This window comes from Oncorhynchus mykiss, chromosome 15 (genome assembly GCF_013265735.2).
Source record: "Oncorhynchus mykiss isolate Arlee chromosome 15, USDA_OmykA_1.1, whole genome shotgun sequence".
Taxonomy (NCBI): domain Eukaryota; kingdom Metazoa; phylum Chordata; class Actinopteri; order Salmoniformes; family Salmonidae; genus Oncorhynchus; species Oncorhynchus mykiss.
In genome coordinates, this window is record NC_048579.1 from 25820385 (window position 1) to 25843601 (window position 23217).

Genomic DNA, 23217 nt, shown 5'->3' on the forward strand with positions numbered 1-23217 from the left:
ATTGTCAGTGTATCAAATACTTGTTCTCCCCACTGTACATATGAGATGAGTAATGTAGGGTATGTAAACATTATAAGAAGTGGCATTGTTTAAAGTGGCTAGTGATACATTTATTACATCATTTTTTCCATTATTAAAGTAGCTGGAGTTGAGTCAGTATGTTGGCAGCAACCACTCAGTGTTAGTTATGGCTGTTTAACAGTCTTGAGATAGAAGTTGTGCAGACCTCACTACCCTCCAGAGAGCCTTACGGTTATGGGCGGAGCAGTTGCCGTACCAGGCGGTGATACAACCCGACAGGATGCTCTTGATTGTGCATCTGTAAAGGTTTGTGAGTGTTTTTAGTGACAAGCTGAATTTTTTTTCAGCCTCCTGAGGTTGAAGAGGAGCTGCTGCGCCTTCTTCACCACGCTGTCTGTGTGGTTGGACCATTTCAGTTTGTCCGTAATGTTAAGACTTTCTACCCTCTCCACTACTGTCCCGTCGATGTGGATAGGGGGGTGCTCCCTCTGCTGTTTCCTGAAGTCTACGATCATCTCCTTTGTTTTGTTGACGTTGAGTGTGAGGATATTTTCCTGACACCACACTCAGAGGGCCCTCACTTCCTCCCTGTAGGCCGTCTCGTAGTTGTTGGTAATCAAGCCTACCACTGTAGTGTCGTCTGCAAACTTGATGATCGAGTTGGAGGCATGCATGGCCACGCAGTCGTGGGTGAACAGGGACTACAGAAGAGGGCTGAGAATGCACCATTGTGGGGCCCCAGTGTTGAGGATCAGCGGGGTGGAGATGTTGTTACCTACCCTCACCACCTGGGGGCGGCCCGTCAGGAAGTCCAGGACACAGTTGCACTGGGCGGGGTCGAGACCCAGGGTCTCGAGCTTGATGACGATTTTGGAGGGTACTAGGTACTATGGTGTTAAATGCTAAGCTGTATTCGATGAACAACATTCTCACATAGGTATTCCTCTTGTCCAGGGCATTGTGCAGTGTGATTGCGATTGCGTCATCCGTGGACCTATTGGGGCGGGAAGCAAATTGGAGTGGGTCTAGGGTGTCAGGTAGGGTGGAGGTGATATGGTCCTTGACTAGTCTCTCAAAGCACTTCATGATGACGGAAGTAGTCATTTTGCTCAGTTACCTTAGCTTTCTTGGGAACAGGAACAATGGTGGCCCTCTTGAAGCATGTGGGGACAGCAGACTGGGATAAGGATTGATTGAATATGTCGTAAACACACCAGCCAGCTGGTCTGCACATGCTCTGAGGACGCGGCTGGGGATGCCGTCTGGGCCTGCAGCTTTGAGAGGGTTGACAAGTTTAAATGTTTTGCTCACGTCGGCTGCAGAGAAAGAGAGCCCGCAGGTTTTGGTAGCGGGCCGTGTCAGTGGCACTGTATTGTCCTGAAAGCGAGCAAAGAATTTGTTTAGTCTATCTGGGAACAAGACATCCTGGTCCACGACGGGGCTGGTTTTCCTTTTATAGTCCGTGATTGACTGTAGACCCTGCCACATACCTCTCGTGTCTGAGCCGTTGAATTGCGACTCTACTTTGTCTCCATACTGACGCTTAGCTTGTTTGATTGCCTTGCGGAGGGAATGGCTACACTGTTTGTATTCGGTCATGTTTCCATGTCACCTTGCCCTGATTAAAAGCAGTGGTTCGCGTTTTCAGTTTTGTGCGAATGAGATTCCCGTCTGTGTCTTCGTTTTGGTGTGATGTAAAGTTTTGCTGTGTTTGAGAACATCATGAGATTTATAACACAATAATAACACAGTATTAAATCTGTAGCAGGAGTTCAACAGGCTTTGTTGGCTTATTTCTGTAGTAGAAACTTTGACTTTGTAGAAAATTTGCACTTCAAGTCAACCTCTCCATGCTATGTATTTAACTGGGATAGAGTTTGGCATTGTCTACAGCTGCCAGCAAACAATGATCTTTATTAACTACACCGTTTCATAAAACAGTGTGCATGCAATGCTAGGCGACCTAGTAAATACCTGCAATCTCTGTAACCCAATCAGAAGTGCTGCATTGAACTGAAGAAGGTGTAAGGCACACAGGCTATTAAGTGCAATAACGCCCTTAAAAGTGACACTACAGACTAGTGAAGTATATGGCTAAGGAGAACTGAACATCCAAGGTTCTACTACTACTTCACTGCAAACCAGGCCTAACCCAATGAAAAACTGGACTGGACTGGACAGGAACGACAACTAGGCTATACTCGGATTCAGGTTGATCACCGTAGGTTTTACCCTGATTAATTATGTAAAAATGAGGAGTGCACTACACTCACAGTGCGCTCTGTTTACCAACACATGCAGCTTAGATAAATAATTTGCATGTCCAAGAGCATGCTACAACATGGAACATGGTCTGTTCCCAAAAGCCGGGGAGATGGTTCGCACTCCTAGCACTATCTTATCTGGATCCCCAAATTCCCCCTCACTACCTGTCTTCGTCGCCGGCTGCCCTACCCAGCAGCGAACAACAACATCCCCGTTAAATTGAGTGCAATGCAGATAGTAGCAAAGGCTACAAGCCCAATGTTCATCAAAGCACAACTACCCCACCAAGACCTGCCTGTGCTCTCGGCTCTGCCTTATATCAGTTTCTCAGGGTCCCGGGCAGAGTCTTGCAAGCAGGCACGGGTGTGAGAAATTAGTTTTCTAACGTCATCCCTTACAAGCTGTCCCACAGCTACACTACACTACCATAGCATCCGCTCGCCAGTCAACATATGCCTGGTGGCGTGCGGGGCGGCTGATGCCTACTCCCACATGAGCATCCACTGCTGGGACATGGCTGGAGGAGCTGCCATCATTAGAGAAACCGGGGGTACCATTATGGACACCTCAGGTGAGTCATGTCATAGACATCTGAGGTGAGTCACTATGCACTGCGACTATGATAGTACATATTGGACATTGAGTTGTAACTAGGAAGTGGCGGGCCTCTGTGAAGAAGTGTGGACTGTAGATGGTACATGATCAAGGCCTCCAGTGAGTAAATAATTTTATTGATCTTAGTAATATTTCCACCATCTTAAAGTTCTCCCAAGTGAGTAAAACACTGTTGCACTTGCTTTACTTGCAGACCACTTGCTATAACATCTTTATATTTTGTTGTTCTCCTACCCTGGAGGACCATTTGACCTGATGTCCAGGATGCTGATCATAGCCATCAGTAAAACCACTGCAGAGCACATCTCCTAGGTGATTCAAATAATCCCCTGTAGGAAGGGAAGGGAATACACCAAGGACTTCACCATCACACACAGCCCAGCAAACAACAAATGTTACCACAACATAAGAGAACGTTCCCTTAAGTCTCACTAACGTTTTCATAGGAATGTTCCAGTGCTGTGCAACGACTGTTTCCAAGAGGCCATTCCTTTACAGGAAAACTCCACCTAAAAAACTATGTTTTGGTAGTTGTTTCATTAGTCCGCAATCAGGTTTTCAAGATATGTGACTTTCAAAATACAGAAATCATCCCTGTATGATGCATTTTGCATCATATGATGCTACTTTTGTTTTTTGACGGTTAGGAGAATATTCCATCAACGTACCACCAAACATACGCAGAACATTGTTGCCATGTTCTCAGAATATAAGATATTAATGTTCTAGACACGCTTCATAGGAACGTTGCAAGAACATTCATGTTTTCAGCTTTCTGTGGGTTAGGAAAATGCCTTGTTTCTGTCGCCAAGCAAATCAAGGCCCTGATTGGTGAATAAACTGATCCATTCATAGCTCTTTGTCTGTGTTAAGGGCAGACACACAGTGCTTTTAACATACATATTTCACACACTTTGACATGTATAATTTCATTGTGCATGTTCATTTATACAGTCATTATTATTCAACATGTCCTCACGTGGGATTTGAACCTCTTGGTTCACGATACTCTGATGTTCCTGCTACACCACCAGGTATCAGTTAATCTGACTATACTCTCATCATTGATTTGATTTACTTAATTCAGCAATTTAAGTGCTTTCTGTATAGTTGTCTAATGTTGGTGGGGCATATTAACCTGTTTTAATGATATTTCTGAATCACTATGACCAATATGTGTATTATGTTGTATTTATGTGCTGTGTGTATGCAGGGCTGCCTTGTAAATTACATCTAAATCTCAATGGGACTATTGCTTCCACAGATCAAGTTGTTTTTGATCAACACACGTTGGTATGGTTAATCTGTAGTGTGCATTGGCCGTGCAGCATTTACAGTGATTCAGCCTCTGCAGAAGTCAGGGCATTTATACTTCTTGTGCTTTACGGAGCTGATCAGAGCTGTTGTGAAGGAAGTTGTCAAGGAAGTGAGTTGGTGTTTATACAGAACCTCCCGCCCTCACCTACCGTCAACCAATCATGCCGATAAGGAGCTATATGGAGCCCTTCGCATTGTTACAATATTTGAGAGGTGCACGGTGATGCAGTACGGAGCTCAGTTTGGCCTTTGTGTGCCTCCAGAGGCTTTGCAATTGCATCACACCATCCATACGGTGCCTCCGACCGCAACATTTGTCGGATCAAGCATAAATTGGCTCTTACAAAAGCCGTTGTAATCACTGCCAAAGGGGTTTCTAACATGCATTAACTCAGGGGGTTTAATACTTATGCAACGACCATATTTTCATTATTTAAATTTCTATCAATCTTTTCAAAACCATTTATAGAAATCTTCCACTTTGACATTAGAGCATTTTGTGTAGATTGTTCCAACTTTGTAACAATAAAATGTGAACAAATTCCAGGGGAATGAATACTTTTGCAAGGCAAAGTAGTTTGAGTTCCAACAATATGTTTTGAAGTACTTTCTCAATTCCTGTTCAGAAGAGTGCAGAAAAAGTTGACAATGTTTGTTTATTCCACATAAGGAGTCAACATGCTTCCTTGAGAGTATATTATTTAATATCTTAAGAAAATAGACTTCAGTATATTATCAAAAAGTATCTAACTTAGTTTTTTTTTATTTTTACAATCGCTTACACACTAAAAGTGGTACTTGAGGCACACTCAGTGAAACCATTAACTCATGTACTTGATCTTCAGACCAAGTCTGCAAAACTGCAAGAACCATTATCTGCTTTACACTCAGTTTGCAATTGTAAAACACAGTTCTCTACATAGACACATCAATCAAAACTAACAGGTCTTGTGTTTTGTTTGGAAAACACTCATTCCAAATGCCACACTCATTTACCGATTACCTGCACCCAGTGCTCACGTGTAAAAACACTTATAGCTAATTTCTTCACTTAGAAATCAGGGCTTGAGCACTATAAATAGGCTTCAGTTGGCTTTCTTGGTTTGGACAACAATGGAGGCCAATTTTGGAGAGCGAGTTAGAGGAAGAGGAGTGAGAGTAAGAGGAGGAAGAGGACAAGGGGGAAGAGGACAAGGACAAGCCTATTTATTTATCTTCTAACTGTATTTGTTTTGTCTGTTACTATTCATCCAGGATTCAGGATGAAAATACAATGTTTTGAGAAAGAAATGCATTAGATTTTTTCCCCCCCTTGCATTTCTGTTTATAGTGTAAATATATACTGAATATGCACACGTAATGTATATATTTGTGCACATACATGTACAAACTGCTGAGGACTCCACTGCACATGCAAAAAACACAAGATGGTAGTGTTTTACATTTGTCACATCTGTGTGTAGTTGGCGTGTATAAGAGCTAATCATTTGATGGTTTGTCTGTAGAGTTTTGATGCAAAAACAAAATTTTGAGTAGAGTTAAAATAGTTTTGAATGAAGTGTTTGGTTTTGCATGTTGTGTGTGTGTGTGTGTTGGGGTTTTGTGTGTAGAGTCTAGAGAAAAGGAGCCATAGTTTCAGAAATCATGTGTAGGCAATTGTAAAAAACTGTAAATGCCCAAGAAGTATATTTTCAAAAGCGAATGAGCACAAACATTTGCATATTACCCAGCAACTTTCTGCAGCTGAGGTTTTGATTTATAATATATTGTTCCTGTCACACCCTGACCTTAGTATTCTTTGTTTTCCTTGTTAATTTGGTTAGGTCAGGGTGTGACATGGTTGATGTATGTGTTTGTCTTGTCTAGGGTTTTTTGTATGTTTATGGGGCTGGGTCCATTCTAGGTAAATTGTATGTCTATGGTTGCCTAGATTGGTTCTCAATTAGAGGCAGCTGTCTATCGTTGTCTCTGATTGGGAACCATATTTAGGCAGCCGTATTCTGTGGGTATTTTGTGGGTGATTCTCTATGTTAGTTGCTTGTGTCAGCACAGTTCTTATTATAGCTTCACGGTTGTTATTAGTTTATTGTTTTGTATTCAGTGTTCAGTGCTTTCTTTAATTAAAACATCATCATAAACACATACCATGCTGCGCTTTGGTCTACTCCATACGACGATCGTGACAGTTCCTCATATTTAGCTTACTCAAATGTTTTGATGTTAATTTTCAAACTGAATAATGTACTTTTAATTACAAATGTTATTTAAATGTTAATTTATTACCATAATGTGAACAACTAAAGTGTGAAATACCAATGGTGCACAGTTCTCAAACGTGTTAATTGCAAATTACTGCCCTGGGGTCAACTGCTTTGTAAATAGCATGTTAATGTTGATTGAGAAAATGCCTTTGTCAATAAATTTAACCTTTTACATGGCTAATTACAACAGCTGATGTGGTTAATTAGTAGAAGTGTATTTGTAAAAGTATACTGAAAACACAATGTAAATACACTTTTTATTGCAAAGAAAAATACAGAAATTCTCATTCAAATACCATTTTAGTGTAATTCAAAGTATATTCATTTTGCTCTTTATCTAAAAAAAACTAAGAATATACTTAAATACAAAAGTTTCCCAATTTAGATAATTATAAGTGTATTTTAATTGCTAATAAAATACAAATAAAATTGACATTACATGTATTTAAAAAAGTTCAATTGAGAGAATTCTAAATATATTAAAATGTGTTAATAAAGTATGATGTAAGTATATCATTTTTTTAAAATATTTTTTTCCACTTGGGTACATAGCCTTCTGAACATGTGATACAGTATGTAAATTCCTCCAAGACCACTTCAAAACCCATAAAAGCACAACATGATAAGTACAATCATTGGTGGTATAGTTTCCTTTGTGGTCCTCAAGGGAAATCTGCAACCTCATACCAATTAACATAGGTTGGCTAGAAGCTCAAAGTTATAAGCTTGTGTCTAAATAGCACCCTAGTCTCCTGATCAAAAGTAATGCTCTAAATAGGGAATAGGGTGCCATTTGGGACATAACCAAATGGAGACATGGGATAGCCAAGACTACCATGTTGAGTGTGTAGTGGTATCTGTATTTATGTTGAGTGTTTAGTGATGTGCTAAATTGGAATTGTTCATAGATAGCACTGGTGCTCCCAACTTAAAAAAGTTAGTATCACAATCTCAAATTCAGGAGCACCAGAAAAGCAGATTAAAAAAAAAATGGATTTAGATCAAATTAAATGTTATTCTTTAACATGCTTTGTAAACAACAGGTGCTTACTTATGGGTCCTTCCCAACAATACAGAGATAAAAAAATAGAGAAATAATAGAAAAGTAAAAAACATAATAATAAAAGTATTAACCCTGAGGGGCCCCCGTGTTGAGCGTCAGCTTGGTGGATGTGTTATTGCCTACCCTCACCACCTGGGGGCGTCCCATCAGGAAGTCCAGGATCCATTTGCAGAGGTAGATGTTTAGTCCCAGGGACCTTACTTTAGCAAAGATCAAGGAACATTCTCTCAGCATTCTGGTTCAGTGTTGCTTGTCTTGAAGCAAGCAAAGAAGGCATTTAGCTCATCTGGTAGGCTTGCATTACTGGGTAGCTCTCGGTTGGGTTTCCTTTTGTAATTCGAGAGAGTTTGCAAGCCCCGCCACATCTACAAAGCAGAGCCGGTGTAGTAGGATTCAATCTTAGTCCTGCATTGACGCTTTGCCTGTTTGATGGTTCGTCGGAGAGCGTAGCGGAATTTCTTATCAGCATCAGGGTAAGTGTCCTGCTCCTTGACAGTGGCAGCTCAAGCCTTTAACTCAGTGGGGATGTTCCCTCTAATCCATGGCCTCTGGTTGGGATATGTACAGTTGAAGTCGGAAGTTTACATACACCTTAGCCAAATACATTTAAACTCTGTTTTTCACAATTCCTGACATTTAATCCTAGTAAAAGTCCCTGTTTTAGGTCAGTTAGGATCACCACTTTATTTTAAGAATGTGAAATGTCAGAATAATAGTAGAGAGAATTATTTATTTCAGCTTTTATTTCTTTCATCACATTCCCAGTGGGTCAGAAGTTTACATACACTCAATTAGTATTTGGTAGCATTGCCTTTAAATTGTTTAACTTGGGTCAAACATTTCAGATAGCCTTCCACAAGCTTCCCACAATAAGTTGGGTGAATTTTGTCCCATTCCTCCTGACAGAGCTGGTGTAACTGAGTCAGGTTTCTAGGCCTCCTTGCTAGCACAAGCTTTTTCAGTTCTTCCCAATTATATAGGCTTGAGGTCAGGGCTTTGTGATGGCCACTCCAATACCTTGACTTTGTTGTCCTTAAGCCATTTTGCCACAATTTTGGAAGTATGCTTGGGGTCATTGTCCATTTGGAAGACCAATTTACAACCAAGCTTTAATAACTTCCTTGCTGATATCTTGAGATTTTGCTTCAATATATCCACGTCATTTTACCTCATGATACTATCTATTTTGTAAAGTGCACCAGTCCCTCCTGCAGCAAAGCCCCCCCACAACATGATGCTGCCACCCCTGTGCTTCATGGTTGGATGGTGTTCTTGGCATGCAAGCCTCCCCCTTTTTCCTCCAAACATAACGATGGTCATTATGGCCAAACAGTTTTATTTTTGTTTCATCAGACCAGAGGAAATTTCTCCAAAAAGTACAATCTTTGTCCCCATGTGCAGTTGCAAACCGTAGTCTGGCTTTTTTATTGCGGTTTTGGAGCAGTGGCTTCTTCCTTGCTGAGCGGCCTTTCAGGTTGTGTCGATATAGGACTCGTTTCACTGTGGATATGTATACTTTGTACATGTTTCCTCTAGCATCTTCACAGGGTCCTTTGCTGTTGTTCTGGGATTGATTTGCACTTTTCGCAACAAAGTACATTCATGTCGAGGTGACAGAATGCGTCTCCTTCCTGAGCGGTATGAAGGCTGCATGGTCCCATGGTGTTTATACTTGCGTACTATTGTTTGTACAGATGAACGTGGTATCTTCAGGCATTTGGAAATTGCTCTCAAGGATGAACCAGACTTGGGGGCAGACTGCGATTTGTTTCTGAGGTCTTTGCTGATTTCTTTTGATTTTCCCATGATGTCAAGCAGAGGCACTGAGTTTGACGGTAGGCCTTGAAGTACATCCACAGGTACACCTTCAATTGACTCAAATGATGTCAATTAGCCTATCAGAAGCTTCTAAAGCCATGACATAATTTTCTGGATTTTTCAAAGCTGTTTAAAGGCATAGTGAACTTAGTGTATGTACATTTCTGACCCACTGGAATTGTGATACAGTGAATTATAAGTGAAATAATCTGTCTGTAAACAATTGTTGGAAAAATGACTTGCGTCATGCACAAAGTAGATGTCCTAACCGACTTGCCAAAACTATAGTTTGTTAACAAGAAATTTGTGGAGTGGTTAGAAAACGAGTTTTAATGACTCCAACCTAAGTATTTGAACTTCACTGTGGGGATGACGTCGTCGATGCACTTATTAATGAAGGCAGTGACTGATGTGATATGCTCCTCAATGCCAACAGATGAGACCTGGAACATATTCCATTCTGTGCTAGTGAAACAGTCCTGTAGTTTAGCATCCACTTAATTGGACCACTTCTGTATTGCGCACGTCAATGGTACATCCTGTTTGAGTTTTTGCTGGTAAGCAAAAATCAGGAAGATAGTTATGGTCAGATTTGCATGCGTGGGAGAGCTTTGTATGCGTCTCTGTGTGTGGAGTAAAGCTGATCTAGAGTTTTGTAGCTTCTAGTTGCACAGGTGACATGCTGGTAGAAATTAGATAAGACAGATTTCAGTTTTCCTGTATTACAGTTTTTCTCAATTGCTAAAACACAATTGCTGAAACATTGCTCCATTTCCTGAAAACATTAAACACAAAACCTCATCTTCAAGCAGTATTTACATAACCTCTGACTCCTCTCGCAAAATGAAACATTCGCCTCAAAACAGTTTTACCTGTGTTTAAAATCAAACACTGCTCTCAAATCATAAACACGTAATCAAAATGATATACACTCTCAAGCAGTCAGTAAACAATACACCGAAAAATAGAAAACACATTGTTCAAAACATTCAATTCCTAGGGAGAAGTAAATTTTGAATAAAAAAAAAAAATCATATTTTCCGTCATTGTCCTTGTCACGTTCTGACCTTAGTTCCTTTTTTATATCTTTGTATTAGGTTGGTCAGGGGTGAGTTGGGGTGGGTAGTCTATGTTCTTTTTTCTAGGTTGTTATATTTCTATGTGTTTGGCCTAGTATGGTTCTCAATCAGAGGCAGGTGTCGTTCGTTGTCTGATTGACAATCATACTTAGGTAGCCTGTTTTCCCCATTTTGGTTGTGGGTGTTTAATTTCTGTTTAGTGTCTGTTCACCTGGCAGAACTGTTTCGTTTTCTCTTCGTTATTATTTTGTGTAGTGTTCAGTTTGTTCTATTAAAACATGACTAACACTTACCTTACCATGCTGCATTTTGGTCCTCCTCTCCTTCCACCAACGAAAAGCGTTACAGTCTTTTGATGAACGAAAACATGTTCTATCATAGTAGCTCAAAATTGATCAGAAATTACTACTCTGCTTTGCTCTTTGCAATTTTGTTTTTTGTTCTTCCTCCTCCTTGTACCCCTATTTTTACAGTACTGTACCCTGCATCTCACAAACTTGTCCTTTGTCTCTGTGATACTGTAATTCTTGTTCTTTGTTGATATGAACCTGCAACCAGTCAAAATCTATTGAGCAGTCAGTATTGTTAATAAATGGAAAGCACAATGTTCAGGGCCATACAATTTGTCCATTGCACAGTATACAGCCTACAATGCACTGTACTACAGTATACAATACTAAAAGGGACAAAAATCAAAGGAGTAAACATGTGATCAATGTGCTTCTTCTTGTCTTTGAGCTGGGTCAGGCCAGAGCACTTCGTCGACATCACAAGCAATATTGTCCCTCCTGAGGCAACGGGGGAAGAAGCCTCTTGTGTGCCGTTTCCAGCCCTGACATGAGTCTTCACCTATCTCACCACAGGCTAAATCCATGGCTTGCAGCAGATTTACTCTGGTGTAGGGTTGTCTATCATACACTTTCCATCTCCAAGAGGAGAAAAACTCCTCAATCGGATTCAGGAAAGGAGAGTATGTAGGGAGGTACAAGTTCATAAACTGCCCATTGATGTTAAACCATTCCCTTACCTGAGCAGCTCGGTGGAAACTGACATTGTCCCACACTATCACATAGGTGGGAATGGGATTCTCATTTAGCTCTTGATCCTGCTGCTCTTGAACCTGCTGCTCAAATAAAATATATCTTAGATTGGCAATAAATCTTAGAAGGTGCTGGGTGTTATATGGCCCGAGTGTAACATGGTGGTGTAAAACACCATGGTTGCTGATAGCACCACAGATTGTGACATTGCCACCTCGTTGACCAGGGACTTCAACAATGGCCCGCTGTCCAATCATGTTTCGGCCTCTCCTTCTCCTCTTTGTTAGATTAAAGCCTGCTTCATCGACAAAGATGAACTCATGGGGTCTGTCCAAGGATTCCAAGTCAAATATTGTCTGTGTAGAAATACAATATACTGTATGTAGGATTTTGTAAGTCGTACAGATACAGTGCTATACTGTAGAGTACAATTAGGCTTCTGATTCACATACATTGTATGTACTGAAGAGTAATGTCATTCACATAGTATGTGTTAGTACTGTAGACAATCTGGATTACAGTAAATGTTTCTGAATGTACACTTACTTGCACATACTGAGCTCGCAATTCTTTCACCCTTGGTAAATTGCGCTCAAAAGGTACTCTGTATACTTGTTCCATTCGCATCCTTTAACGATGGAGGACACGGTCAACTGTGGAAATGCTCACACTGTCGATTCCCTGGAAGTGTGTGTTGTCTTGTATCACTATTTCCTGGATTTCTCTGAGTCGTATTGCATTATCTTGAAGGACCATGCCAACTATAACGGCCTCTTGCTCCCGAGTGAATATAGCTGTCCTTCCACCTGCATGTGGCAGCCTTGCAATTCTACAAAAAGTAGTTGTGCAGTTACAAAACATATTCATGCAGTACAATACATACAGTGATTAACTTTACAAATGTCTATTGAAACAGCTGCATATAGTGTAGTACAGTAAATTTGCAATTGCAAAAATACAGTAGTATCCTGTACCTGTTCTCTTCTCTGAATGTCCTTACTATGGTGGACACAGAAAATCAGCTCAAATTGGGTTGCACTCTAAGTCCTGCCTCCCTCATTGTCAGTCCATGGACAAGAACATGGTCTATAACGGTTGCTCGAATTTCATCAGATATTTCCACTCTTTGTCTTCCTCTTCGTCCTCCTCTTCCCCTTTCTTGCCCTCCTCCTCCTCGTCGCCCACCTTGCTTCTTCTATCCATTCTCAGACTTTCTCATTCCCACCTTCAACAACCTGTTTGCTCTCTGAACTGGCTTATATTGGTCGTGTCGCATCATTTGAAACAGGTTAAATAAATTTTGAGTGGTTGTGTTCAATCAATTACATGTGTTCTCTATTTGTATTCGATTGTTGCCACTTGTGTTTACCAGTATGGATGACATGTGCATTAGAGTGACGAATGTGTTTTGAGAATGAGAATGTGTTTAGAGTTTTGCTGAAATGTCTAAGTGAGATCTCCAAATTGTGTTTTACCATGTGAAATGGTTTAAGGTATTGACAACAGACTGCATAATTAGCTAAATGAGTCCAGGCAACTGAGAACTTTGCTCAGCCAATGGGTTTTTAGTGTTTTAGCAATTGAGAAAAACTGTGAAATCACCGGTCACCAAGAGCGTCGCTTTTGGATGAGCATTTCTTATTTTCTTTTCTTCTTTGCTTATGGCCCTGTACAGCTCGTTGAGTGGGGTTTGTGGTGGTCAATAGGCAGCTATGAAAAATATAAATAGTATGGTCTACAACTTATCATGAGGTATTCTAACTCATGTGAGCAGCACCTTGAGACTTCCTTAATAACAACGAGCTGTTAACAAAGAGTAAAACACCCCGCCCCTTGATGTTACCCGATACTGCAGTTCTGTCCTGCCGATATGTAGAAAAAACAGCTAGATGTGCATTATCCATGTCCTTGTTCAGCCAAGTTTCAGAGAATCATAGGATATTACAATTCTTCAGGTCCCGTTGATAGGATAGTCTCGAACGGAGCTTGTCCAGTTTGTTCTCTAGTGGTTGTTTATTCACCAACAGAACAGAGGACATTGGGGGTTTATTTACTTGGCGCCGTAGTTTCAACAGGGTGCCTGCACGTCAGCTTCTTTATCGCTGTCTCTTTCTCTTCCAGTTGTTGGTCATTAGGGTCTAGTCCGGGGTGAGCAGTATGTCCTGCGCAGTCGACTCATTGAAGTAGAAATCTTCATCCAAATCGCGGTTAGTGATCGCTGTTCTGATGTCCCGAAGCTCTTTTCGGTTAAATGAAAACGGTGGCGGAAACGTTATGTTTTAAGAAAAAGTTAAGATCAGCAACAACAACAAAAAACACAACATAGAAGAATTTGTCAGGAGCCCGTAAAACGACCGCTATACATTCCAGCGCCATTCTGTTAGATAAAGCCTACATGAATTCTATCTACTTTTGAAACACATGCTGTGCCCTAGAATCTTATAATCCTTTAAAGACACTGCTTATTTAAAAATCTAAAAGGTTGATTGAATTACAAACTCCTTTGTGGAATATTATGATTCTACATTGTGTAAAAACACTATTTTCAGTTTGCACTAGAAACAATCTGTTTTCTTTCTACTAATTAAGGCTGGAAATGGCCAGGGACTGAATGGTATGTATTGTGATTCGAACAATTCTATATGCATTGCGATTCGATGCTGACATTTTATTGCGATTTGATGTTCCAAACAAATTGTTCACCAAATTGCTCAAAATGCTCATATGCTGCAGAGGGACAAGAGAGAGCCATGATAAAACGTGTTTTGATCAGTCATGGTAATAAAAGTCCAGACAAATGTTGGCTTACCATTGTTAAAATTCAAAAGGCACTCGCACAAATATTTAGGAGCAGATGAGACCAAAATGGTCTCACTTTAGAGCCCTGTGTGCTGATGATTCTCTGTGTCAGGTTATCAAGGGTGCTCTACAGAACAAGGTGAAGATCATGACGAAGAGCTCCTCTATAGATCTCGTCACCCAGACAGACCATAAGGTGGAGAAAATCATCATCCTTTCTGTCAAGGAGAAGTTCCCCACACACCGTTATGTTAGTTTTTTTTATGTATTATTTCCCCGTCTTTCTGTGGATCATCTATATTGGAGAGGAGTCAGTAGCAGCTGGAGTGGCCTTTGTGTATACAAACAACTGCAAATGGATCATCAACCCTGTGGATGGCACCACAAACTTTTCACATTGGTAAGATCTCTCTATAGCCACTACTATCTTTTAGAACTTTGTAACATATGATACTGTAGCTACTGGTCAGATATTAGTTGTCATTAGATATTGTGTTGATGGTTCGCTATGAATGTTAAGGTTTCCATTTGTAGCGGTGTCCATTGGCTTTGCTGTCAATAAACAGGTAAGTTGTTGGGGAATAATCAGAATTAGTTGGTAACATAGGTAAGATGTTTTATATTCATCATATGTTTGTAAGTTACTTCTCAACTTCTCATCAGAATGTATGATACTGTGGCGGGGTTGCAGTATCTATTCTATGTCAAGACTAAGTTACTTGGGCCGGAGAAAGGGGAGAGGTCAAGCATGTATCTCTTGGCTCCACAATGTCTGTGAGCCAGTCAGTGTGTCTCTGTGATCTTGTCAAGATAGGATGGATTTGATATATGGCTCTGTATATGGAGGATTTGTTTATGGTTCTGAGTTTGAGAAAAGAACATAGTTTAGGAGACAAAGCTGAACGATAAATTATGCCTATGCTGTCTGGCTCTGTGTGTCTCTGCTATAAAGGATCTCAGTTGCAATGTGTAAGGGACTCTCAGAGAATGCATTGATAGACACTGAATTGATCTGAGAGTCACAGGGTTGTGATAGAGCTCATATAATTAAAGATGGACTTTGATAACTAACTCTGACTTGTGTGTGGTTTGCTCTCATGATTTGGTAAATAGAGGAAATTTCCACGACAAAGTTCACACCTATAACTGATACAATTAAATTAATATGCAATTCATTAAGTGAACAATTCTAAAACCATTCCTGCTTGTTACTAATGGTAAGCCCAATCACTGATAGCAGTTGCAACAGTGCTTATTGTAACAGGGTGGATATTGCCTGTTAATAGTCAACCCTTTGTGCCCTATCTTTCTCAACATTTTCATAGTGAAAAGAGCTGTTCAAAGTGCAACATTTACCATAAACCCTACATAATCTGGCATCATGATTTAATTTGAAACGTTTCTTCAAAGAGTGGTGCAGTGGTCTAAGGCACTGCCTCTCCATGCTAGAGGCGTCACTACAGACCCTGGTTTAATTTCAGGATGTATCTCAACCGGCCGTGATTGGGAGTCCCATAGGGCGGTGCACAATTGGCCCAGCGTAGTCCGGGGTAGGCCGTCATTGTAAATAAGAATTTGTTCTTAACCGACTTGCTTAGGTAAATAAAGGTTACATTTCAAAAAATAAAGAGGCAACTATTTATGTATTGCTCAGTTTACTATACTCGTGCTAAATGATTGTCCCCTTATAATGCATATTGTTGTAGGAAATGTTCACATTTTTTAAATCATGCTGAATGATTATCCCCCTAGTCAATTGACTCACCGATTCATCTATCTAAGTAACATAATAAAATAATCTCCATCAAAATCTGTCAATTTAAAATAGAGATGTCTGTTTTTTTGCATTGGCTGCGTCTCAATTCGCCTATGGCAACCTTCCGCATCTGTTGTGGGTGGTGGCCGAGCTACAGCTGTGTTTGTCAGACCATGAGACATCCCAAATATCGGTCTTCTCATGGACACATCTGTAGCGTCTGAACGGTTTGGCCTATTATGACCACTCTATGGAAAGGGGAGATTCAACCCCCAAAAGTGTCACGGGGTTCATCTGAAAAAAATAAATGGAAGTATGGACGTAGCATTGTGCGTACCCAAAAAGGGGTTATATATCTGTAAAACATTTTTTTCTTCCATTTTCTACATTATAGAATAATAGTGAAGACATGAAATAACTATGAAATAACACATATGGAATAATGTAGTAACCAATTTTTTATATATATATATTTTTTTACAAATTTGAGATTCTTCAAAGTAGCCAACCTTTAACTTGATGACAGCTTTGCACACTTGGCATTCTCTCAAACAGCTTCATGAGGCAGTCACCTGGAATGCATTTCAATTAACAGGTGTGCCTTGTTGCAATCCTGTTAACGGGATGATATGACAACAGCCAGTGAAAGTGCAGGGCGCCAAATTCAAAAACAACAGAAATCTCATAATTAAAATTCCTCAAACATACATGTATTTTATACCGTTTTAAAGGTAGTCTTGTTGTTAATCCCACCACAGTGTCCGATTTCAAATAGGCTTTACGGCGAAAGCACCACAAACGATTATGTTAGGTCACCACCAAACCACAATAAAAACAGCAATATTCCCAGCCAAAGAGAGGAGTCACAAAAAGCACAAATAAAGATAAAATGAATCACTAACCTTTGATGATCTTCATCAGATGACACTCATATGACTTCATGTTACACAATACATATGTATGTTTTGTTTGATAAAGTTCATATTTATATAAAAAAATCTGAGTTTACATTGGCGCGTTACATTCACTAGTTCCAAAAACATCCAGTGATTTTGGATAGCCACATGGATTCAACAGAAATACTCATCATAAATGTAGATGATAATACAAGATATACACATGGAATTATAGATATACTTGTCCTTAATGCAACCGCTGTGTCAGATTTCAAAGAAACTTTACGGAAAAAGAAAACCTGAGATGGCGCTCAGAACAATAGTCAAATTAGCCGCCATGTTGGAGTCAACAGAAACCAGAAATGACATGATAAATGTTCCCTTACCTTTGACGATCTTCACCAGAATGCACTCCCAGGAATCCCAGGTCCACAATAAATGTTTGTTTTGTTCGATAATGTCCGTTATTTATGTCCAAATACCTTCTTTTGTTTGCGTGTTTGGTATACATATCCAAACGCTCGTTCTGGTCGAGCGTTACTTCGGACAAAAACTTTAAAAAGTTATAAACCCAGGTTGAAGAAACGTTTAAAACTAAGTACAGAATCAATCATTAGGATGTTTTTATCATATATCTTCAATAAAGTTCCAACCGGAGAATTCTTTTGTGTCTTGAGGAGCAACGGAATGCAAGTGGATATCATCTGGAATGCGCATGACCAGAAAATGGCTGACTGCCAGACACCTGTTCATTCTGTTCTTATTCAGTCCCACAACACAGTAGAAGCCTCATTCATATTTATATAGACGGTTGACATCTAGTGGAAGCCCTAGGAAGTGCAACTTAATTCATATCTCAAGGGGATTTCAATGGGAACTGTGTTGAAAACCTACCAACCTCAGATTTCTCACTTCCTGTTTTGATTTCTCCTCAGGTTTTTGCCTGCCATATGAGTTATGTTATACTCACAGACATCATTCAAACAGTTTTAGAAACTTCAGAGTGTTTTCTATTCAATGCTAATAATAATATGCTTATATTCGTAACAGGGACTGAGGAGCGGGCCGTTTACTCTGGGCACCTTTCATCCAAGCTACTCAATACTGCCCCTGCAGCCATAAGAAGTTAAAGTTAATTTGTGGAATTTCTTTCCTTCTTAATGCGTTTGAGCCAATCAGTTTTGCCGTGACAAGGTATGGGTGGTATACAGAAGACAGCCCTATTTGGTAAAAGACAGAGTCCATATTATGGCAAAAACAGCTCAAAAAAGCAAAGAGAAACAACAGTCCATCATTACTTTATTAAGACATGAAGGTCATTCAATCTGGAAAATGTAAAGAACTTTGAAAGTTTCTTCAAGTGCAGTCGCAAAAACCATCAAGTGCTATGAAGAATGCCACAGGAAAGGAAGACCCAGAGTTATCTCTGCTGCATAGGATAAGTTCATTTGAGGTACCAGCCTCAGAAATTGCTGCCCAAATAAATGCAGACACATCTCAGCATCAACTGTTCAGAGGAGACCACGTGAATCAGGCCTTCATGGTCGAATTGCTGAAAATCAAATCAAATCAAATCAAATTTTATTTGTCACATACACATGGTTAGCAGATGTTAATGCGAGTGTAGCGAAATGCTTGTGCTTCTAGTTCCGACAATGCAGTAATAACCAACAAGTAATCTAACTAGCAATTCCAAAACTACTGTCTTGTACACAGTGTGAGGGGATAAAGAATATGTACATAAGGATATATGAATGAGTGATGGTACAGAGCAGCATAGGCAGATACAGTAGATTGTATCGAGTACAGTATATACATATGAGATGAGTATGTAAACAAAGTGGCATAGTTAAAGTGGCTAGTGATACATGTATTACATAAGGATACAGTCGATGATATAGAGTACAGTATATACGCATGCCTATGAGATGAATAATGTAGGGTGAGTAACATTATATAAGGTAGCATTGGTTAAAGTGGCTAGTGATATATTTACATCATTTCCCATCAATTCCCATTATTAAAGTGGCTGGAGTTGAGTCAGTGTCAGTGTGTTGGCAGCAGCCACTCAATGTTAGTGGTGGCTGTTTAACAGTCTGATAGCCTTGAGATAGAAGCTGTTTTTCAGTCTCTCGGTCCCAGCTTTGATGCACCTGTACTGACCTCGCCTTCTGGATGATAGCGGGGTGAACAGGCAGTGGCTCGGGTGGTTGATGTCCTTAATGATCTTTATGGCCTTCCTGTGACATCGGGTGGTGTATGTGTCCTGGAGGGCAGGTAGTTTGCCCCCGGTGATGCGTTGTGCAGACCTCACTACCCTCTGGAGAGCCTTACGGTTGAGGGCGGAGCAGTTGCCGTACCAGGCGGTGATACAGCCCGCCAGGATGCTCTCGATTGTGCATCTGTAGAAGTTTGTGAGTGCTTTTGGTGACAAGCCGAATTTCTTCAGCCTCCTGAGGTTGAAGAGGCGCTGCTGCGCCTTCTTCACAATGCTGTCTGTGTGAGTGGACCAATTCAGTTTGTCTGTGATGTGTATGCCGAGGAACTTAAAACTTGCTACCCTCTCCACTACTGTTCCATCGATGTGGATAGGGGGGTGTTCCCTCTGCTGTTTCCTGAAGTCCACAATCATCTCCTTAGTTTTGTTGACGTTGAGTGTGAGGTTATTTTCCTGACACCACACTCCGAGGGCCCTCACCTCCTCCCTGTAGGCCGTCTCGTCGTTGTTGGTAATCAAGCCTACCACTGTTGTGTCGTCCGCAAACTTGATGATTGAGTTGGAGGCGTGCGTGGCCACGCAGTCGTGGGTGAACAGGGAGTACAGGAGAGGGCTCAGAACGCACCCTTGTGGGGCCCCAGTGTTGAGGATCAGCGGGGAGGAGATGTTGTTGCCTACCCTCACCACCTGGGGGCGGCCCGTCAGGAAGTCCAGTACCCAGTTGCACAGGGCGGGGTCGAGACCCAGGGTCTCGAGCTTGATGACGAGCTTGGAGGGTACTATGGTGTTGAATGCCGAACTGTAGTCAATGAACAGCATTCTCACATAGGTATTCCTCTTGTCCAGATGGGTTAGGGCAGTGTGCAGTGTGGTTGAGATTGCATCGTCTGTGGACCTATTTGGGCGGTAAGCAAATTGGAGTGGGTCTAGGGTGTCAGGTAGGGTGGAGGTGATATGGTCCTTGACTAGTCTCTCAAAGCACTTCATGATGACGGAAGTGAGTGCTACGGGGCGGTAGTCGTTTAGCTCAGTTACCTTAGCTTTCTTGGGAACAGGAACAATGGTGGCCCTCTTGAAGCATGTGGGAACAGCAGACTGGTATAGGGATTGATTGAATATGTCCGTAAACACACCGGCCAGCTGGTCTGCGCATGCTCTGAGGGCGCGGCTGGGGATGCCGTCTGGGCCTGCAGCCTTGCGAGGGTTAACACGTTTAAATGTCTTACTCACCTCGGCTGCAGTGAAGGAGAGACCGCAAGTTTTCGTTGCAGGCCGTGTCAGTGGCACTGTATTGTCCTCAAAGCGGGCCAAAAAGTTATTTAGTCTGCCTGGGAGCAGGACATCCTGGTCCGTGACTGGGCTGGATTTCTTCCTGTAGTCCGTGATTGACTGTAGACCCTGCCACATGCCTCTTGTGTCTGAGCCGTTGAATTGAGATTCTACTTTGTCTCTGTACTGACGCTTAGCTTGTTTGATAGCCTTGCGGAGGGAATAGCTGCACTGTTTGTATTCGGTCATGTTACCAGACACCTTGCCCTGATTAAAAGCAGTGGTTCGCGCTTTCAGTTTCACACGAATGCTGCCATCAATCCACGGTTTCTGGTTAGGGAATGTTTTAATCGTTGCTATGGGAACGACATCTTCAACGCACGTTCTAATGAACTCGCACACCGAATCAGCGTATTCGTCAATGTTGTTGTCTGACGCAATACGAAACATGTCCCAGTCCACGTGATGGAAGCAGTCTTGGAGTGTGGAGTCAGCTTGGTCGGACCAGCGTTGGACAGACCTCAGCGTGGGAGCCTCTTGTTTTAGTTTCAGTCTGTAGGCAGGGATCAACAAAATGGAGTCATGGTCAGCTTTTCCGAAAGGGGGGCGGGGCAGGGCCTTATATGCGTCGCGGAAGTTAGAGTAACAATGATCCAAGGTCTTTCCACCCCTGGTTGCGCAATCGATATGCTGATAAAATTTGGGGAGTCTTGTTTTCAGATTAGCCTTGTTAAAATCCCCAGCTACAATGAATGCAGCCTCCGGATAAATGGTTTCCAGTTTGCAAAGAGTCAAATAAAGTTAATTCAGAGCCAACGATGTGTCTGCTTGGGGGGGGATATATACGGCTGTGATTATAATCGAAGAGAATTCTCTTGGTAGATAATGCGGTCTACATTTGATTGTGAGGAATTCTAAATCAGGTGAACAGAAGGATTTGAGTTCCTGTATGTTTCTTTCATCACACCATGTCACGTTAGTCATAAGGCATACGCCCCCGCCCCTCTTTTTACCAGAAAGATGTTTTTTCCTGTCTGCGCTATGCGTGGAGAAACCTGTTGGCTGCACCGCTTCGGATAGCGTCTCTCCAGTAAGCCACGTTTCCGTGAAGCAAAGAACGTTACAGTCTCTGATGTCCCTCTGGAATGCTACCCTTGCTCGGATTTCATCAACCTTGTTGTCAAGAGACTGGACATTGGCAAGAAGAATGCTAGGGAGTGGTGCACGATGTGCCCGTCTCCGGAGTCTGACCAGAAGACCGCCTCGTTTCCCTCTTTTTCGGAGTCGTTTTTTTGGGTCGCTGCATGGGATCCACTCCGTTGTCCTGTTTGTAAGGCAGAGCACAGGATCCGCGTCGCGAAAAGCGTATTCTTGGTCATACTGATGGTGAGTTGACGCTGATCTTATATTCAGTAGTTCTTCTCGACTGTATGTGATGAAACCTAAGATGACCTGGGGTACTAATGTAAGAAATAACACGTAAAAAAACAAAAAACTGCATAGTTTCCTAGGAACGCGAAGCGAGGCGGCCATCTCTGTCGGCGCCGGAAGTTAAGAGAAGAAACCACTACTAAGAGACCAATAAGACCAATAAGAAGAAGAGACTTGCTTGGGCCAAGAAATACGAGCACGAGCATCAGACCAGTGGAAATCTGTCCTTTGGACTGATGAGTCCAAATTTGATATTTTTGGTTCCAACTGGTGTGTCGTTGTGAGATTCAGAGTAGGTGAACGGATGATCTCGGCATGTGTGATTTCTACCGTGAAGCATGGAGGAGGAGGTGTGATGGCGTGGGGTGTTTTTCCGGTGACACTGTCTGTGATTTATTTAGATGTCACACCCATATCCGTTTCACCTGTCCTTGTGCTTGTCTCCACCCCCTCCAGGTGTTGCCCATCTTCCCTACTTATCCTTTGGGTATTTATACCTGTGTTTTCTGTCTGTCTGTGCCAGTTTGTCTTGTTTGTAAAGCTTACCAGTGTTTGTCCTGTCAGCTTCTGTCTTTTCCAAGCTTCTCTTTTTCTTGTCCTCCTGATTTTTGACCCTTGCCTGTCCTGACCCTGTACCCGCCGCCTGACCACTCTGCCTGTCCTTGACCCTGAGCCTGACTGCTGTCCTGTACCTTTGCTTCTACTCTGGATTATCGACCCCTGCCTGCCTTGACCTGTCGTTTGCCTGCCCCTGTTGTTACAACAAACATTGCTACTTCACACAGTCTGCACTTGGGTCTTGCCTTGATACCTGATATTAGAATTCAAGGCAAACTTAACCAACATGGCTACCACAGCATTCTGCAGCAATACACCATCCCATCGGGTTTGTGCTTAGTGGGACTATCATTTGTTTTTCAACAGAACAATCATCAAACACACCTCCAGGCTGTGTAAGGGCTATTTGACCAAGAAGGAGAGTGATGGAGTGCTGCATCAGATGACTTTGCCTCCACAATCACCCGACCTTAACCCAATTGAGATGGTTTGGGATGAGTTGGACCGCAGAGTGAAGGAAAAGCAGCCAAGTGCTCAGAATATGTTGGAACTCCTTCAAGAGTGTTGGAAAAACACTCCAGGTGAAGCTGGTTGAGAGAATGCTAAGAGTGTGCAAAATTGTCATCAAGGCAAAGGGTTGCTACTAAGAATCTAAAATATATGTTGATTTGTTTAACACTGTCACACCCTGACCATAGTTTGCTTTGTATGCTTCTATGTTTTGTTTGGTCAGGGTGTGATCTGAGTGGGCATTCTATGTTGTGTGTCTAGTTTGTCTAGTTCTATGTTTGGCCTGATATGGTTCTCAATC